This window comes from Triticum aestivum, chromosome 4D (genome assembly GCF_018294505.1).
Source record: "Triticum aestivum cultivar Chinese Spring chromosome 4D, IWGSC CS RefSeq v2.1, whole genome shotgun sequence".
In the NCBI taxonomy this organism is placed as follows: domain Eukaryota; kingdom Viridiplantae; phylum Streptophyta; class Magnoliopsida; order Poales; family Poaceae; genus Triticum; species Triticum aestivum.
Window position 1 is genome coordinate 340,532,457 of NC_057805.1, and position 5,227 is coordinate 340,537,683.

Below are 5,227 nucleotides of genomic sequence, written 5' to 3' on the forward strand. Positions count from 1 at the left end.
CACTATCTTGAACCTGATATGCATTACTTCCTTTACCATTGCATAACGGGGTACTCTTCTCCAATATTTTATCCGCGTTCTAAAGGAGAAACAAACAAACACATCACATGTTTACAATGTAGTATATGAAACTCATTTTGGTAAACCAGTTCAGTAGTAAGGTGGACAGGATAACAACATGAAACAAACATATATCTATGTAGTATGGTCACTGTATGGTCTATATCATTCTAGTTTATGTTGCCAAATCAAGATAGATACAGTTCAAATCATATCTATTTAAGACAAAGCAGCATAGACAGAATATAAGTGTGGGAAACTACACAGCAATAACAACACTTGTAATGTGCATTGCATGAGAACATAACTGTTTATTCAATTGAAACTGAAATCAACATAGAGCAAGTTACAACAGCAAACACGTTAAAGAAACAGGTTTAAAACATACCTGTTGCGCCATTGGAGTTTCAATTGCATCCCTTAAATTTGAAATTAGTTTGTATGAGTAAATACAGTGATGCAAGAGCAAAGTAGTATGAACCATAGCTACGGAGCCTGACCTGAGAACAATTCTTCTTCTGCTTTAAGCGTTGACTTGTGGTTCGGAGTGGTGGTCCTCGTGCTTTGGGCACTGCAGTTGCCTTACTAACTGCTCGTGTTTGGGTGCTCTGTGGTGGAGACGGTGCTGTGTCAACGGGAACTGGGTTACTATCTGCTGGGGTTGGGGTTAGAAGGGGTGTAGCTGGTTCTCTATCCAACTGGGTAGGGGTACAATCTGCGTGAGTCCGGGTTATGTGTGGTGGGGCTGGTTCTTGTGCAAGTACAACCGTGGTTCTATCTCCATCGACAGGTAGCACGATCTTTTCTAAAGACCATGTTTTTACTCCCACAGATACTGCCATCACCCCCTCCAATTGAAATGGCTGATAAACAAGAAAAGCAATTGAATGTACAGACATTGTAAGATAGACAGGTGCAATGGATAGTAGGGAAGAAAACAGGGCATGAACTAATTCACATTTATGTTGTCTAACCAAACAGAGTAGCAGGACATAATTTCAAATATATGATGGCTAATTAAACAGGATAGCATGACACAATTTCACATGTATGATGGCTAACTAAACAGGATAGAATGACATGCTTCAAAATATGATGACTATGTAAACAGGATGACATGATATAACTATACGATGTGTCTATTAAAGTGGTTGGCATGCCATAAATCACAAACATGTCGTCGATGGGAACATGATGGCATGATATAATTCACGGATAGAATGACATAATTCAAAATATGATGACTATGTGAACAGGATGAGATGATATAACTATATTATGTCTTTAGAAAATGGGTTGGCATGCCATAATTCAGATACATGCTGTCTATGTAAACATCATGGCATGATATAATTCAAATATATGACTTATATACTAAGGAAGTGAGCAGAGGGCAATCGCATATATGATGTGTCAACTAAGGAGACGACATTCAACATCGTGTATATGATGTAAAAACTAAGCATTGCAATACAACATATGCATGATATGAGTAATATAACCCTGCCAAGTTTGAGCATACACCTCAGGGGGATAATAGGACTGGTCATCTGCCTCTGAATCCTCCTCTGAAGAGCTATCTGTAAGCAGCAACATATCTGCTTCACCAGGTAGCATTGTCTGCTCTGAAGACCTTGTTTTCACTCCAGATTTCTCCATCACCAATTCAAATGGCTGATGCACAGGAAGAGTAGTTGAATATACGACATATGACGCTTGGCTAAACAGCATGGCATTGCATAATTCACATATATAATGCCTTGCAACAAGATAGCATTGCATAATTCACATATATAATGTCTTGCAAAAAGATGGCATTGCATAATTCACATATATGGTAATTAGACACTAAACAGGTGGCATTCACACAAATCATGTCTAAACTAAGAAAATGACATAGCAATGCAAGACACCATACGCACGATATGAGCAACATAACCCTGCCAAGTTAGAGCATGCACCTCGGGGGGGGGGGGGGGATAGGACTGGTCATCTGTCTCTGAATCCTCCTCTGAGGAGCTATCCGTAACCAGCGAGATATGCGCTTCGTCAGATAGCATAGTCTGCTCTGAAGACCTTGTGTTCACTCCAGAATTTTCCATCACCGTGTCAAATGGCTGATGCACGCGAAGAGTAGTTAAATGTACTAACATTGTTGACAAATGTAATACGTAACGAAAAAAGGATGGCCTGATATAATTCACATATAAGATGACTGGCTAAGCAGGATGGCATTGCAAAATTCACATATATGATGCTTGGCTAAACAAGATGGCATTGCATAATTCACATAGACGATGAATAAACTAAACAGATGGCATTCACACAAAGCATGTCTAAACTAAGCAGTTCACATATTTGATGTATAAAGTAAGCAATGCAAGGGACCATATACATGATATAACCAACATCAGCATGCCAAGTTAGAGCGAAGACCTCATGGGGTAAATAGGAGTGGTCTTCTGCTTCTGAATCCCCCTCAGAACAGTTATCTTCCTCTTGATTATGATCCGAAAAGGGTGGAGGGGGGCTGCCTTTGCGCCCACCATGGAGCGACGTCTGCATGAAATTTTATTGCCACACAAGGCTCGTCTCTTTTGCTCTACATATTCAGTTCCATTGTGTACAATAACTGACATGCATAGGAATAAAACATAGTGAGATTATGTAAGGAGTGCATGCATCCAGAGTGATGGTAGCAAACTGTGGATAGACCCAAAACCAATGATAGCAGGCAGATAATAGCTTTAGTTAAAAAATACAGATATTGGCTCCTTTAATGTTTGTTTGCACCCAACATGAAACTCATAGTAGACACCCGAGATTAACCAGATAGTAGACAGATAGTACTGATTGCTGCCCCAATATGTACCCCACAACCATTTAAAAACTCAAGTTTCAGCATAAGTTTGGACCTGAGTCGGAGTCTAATAGGTGAACACGACGATAAAGTAGCATGTCATCATATTAAGCGATGCATAACGTAAGCAGACACGGAAGAGTGCGACCTCTCTTGCGGACCCGTGTAGTCCTCAAGGTCATCTGCTCAGTTGATGATGGTAATGCAGTTGTCGTGGCTGCCGGCGGCGGGGAAGAAGATCTGAGGCGGCGAAAGATAGTCTGGAGAGCGGATCCCCGCTGTGGTGAACCCTTCCGTCGTTGGAGCAGCTGAGCTGGGGTGGAACACAGCACCGCAAGAGTAGGACAAACCACACAAGGTTTCCTTTGACACATATCTGTAACAGAAGTAATTGTGTAAGGGCTTGTTTGAATTTGAGGATTCTGACAATGCAGGGATAGGAAATAGACAGGAATAGGATAGGAATGCACGTGCAAAACAGAGAATTTAAAAACACAGGATTTCTGCCAATATGGGTGTTTGGTTCACAAGAATTGGAAGATCACAGGATGCAAAGAAGTATGGTGAGATTAAGTCAAACCACAAGAAGTGTACAACCTCTTTGGCAAAGCCATGTCGATCTCAGCGTGATTGGGTTGGCCAGTGAGGATGCTCCGGCTGACTTGGCTGTCGGAGGAGGGGAAGAAGATCTTAAGCGTCTGGAGATGGAGCCCGAGGTACTGCTCCGCTATGATGGAGGATTTCGTCATTGGAGCAGCTCCGGTGAGTTGTACGACGCCGAGGCTGAAGCAGGACAAGAGAGACAACGTTAACCTGAGTGGAATTCTAATAGCATCTCCAATAGATGACGTAAAATACATAACCACAAAGTGCTACATGTATACATCAGCCGCTCATCTCTGAACTTAACTGTCGAAACTGAATTTAACTGTCGAAACTGAACTTAACTGTCGAAACTGAATTTTGCTGTCGAAACTGAATTTTACTGTCAAAACTGAACGCACTAGAGGTGAGGCTACACGTCAGTCGACTGACTTTTTCATCTCTGGTCAGTCGATTTTGCAGCCGTTGGATACGAAATCAAGGGCCTGCAGTTCATCTCAACCTCCACCCCCCTGAGCCGCCCGCCACCACCGGCCAAACAGCCGCCCCGCCCGCCCCGAAAACACTCCCCACCGCCGGTCCGCCGCCGCCCCGGCCATCCCTCTAGGCCCCCCGTGCCGAGCTTTTTCTCCGGCGATCCCCACGCCACCGCCCCACCACCGCCGGCGACCACCGCCCCCACCCTGAACCCTAAGATAGATAGTGGGGTACTTCTCCGGCGAGCCCCCCTCCCCGCTGCGGCTAGTTCTTCCTTAACTCCGGCGAGCCCCCCCACCCCCTGAAAATCGACTGACCCAAAAGTCGATTCAGTCGACTGAAGTGTAGCTAAATCGGAGCAGCATCGCAAGCAAGAGCAAGAGCGAGAGCAGCAGCGCAAGCAAGAGCAAGAGCAAGAGCAGACCAGGCAGGGGATCGAGAGCAAGAGCAGAGAAGCAGCGCGAGCGAGAGCTAAAGCAGCAGCAGCTCCTACTAATGTGGACGTCGCCGCCGAGGGAGCGACGCCGTGGAGGAAGTGGCCGGCGACGCCGCGGTGGATGGAGCCGCGCCGTGTCGGCTCAGGACCGAGCACCGGCAGCACCGTGATTTTGAATCAAGAAGAAAATGCGGCGATTAGTGTACAACCTCTTTGGTGGCGCCGATTAGGCCACAGCTTCATCCGAGGAAACGGTGATGCTGATGCTCTTCCGGTGGTGTAGGTGAAGACGGCGGTGTGGGAATGGAGGTGGCGCGAAAGTCGAGGGGAACGTCGGGGCAGCTCCTTGGAGGTGGAGGACGGGGTGGCTGAACCGGCGGGACGACCAGATCGACAACGGATCCTCATCTGGTACGGTGGATGAGGGACGTCGAGGTGTTGCTGTGGACGACGTCGTCGGGGAAGAGGCTCCGGCTGGGTGGCGGACGGAGGAGGGTGTGGGGCTTCGCGGGTTTTCCCGGCCTCGGTGTACGAATGGGTGGGCGGATGGGATGGGAGTGGGGAACCATGGCTTAGGGACGCGCTTGTCCGAAATGTGGGGTAAGTTATGAAAGTACCCCCACCGATTTGAGGCGGTTCTTTCAGTTCAGGGGTATCACGGGCATTTCGCGTGTCGGGATTTCACAGGAGGTGGGAGTTTTCGCGCGCGTTGTAATTTTGGAATAGCAAGGCGCGGGTTGAGATGGAGGGAGTTGTCGGAGCACAACGAGACAAAGATATATCTTAAATAT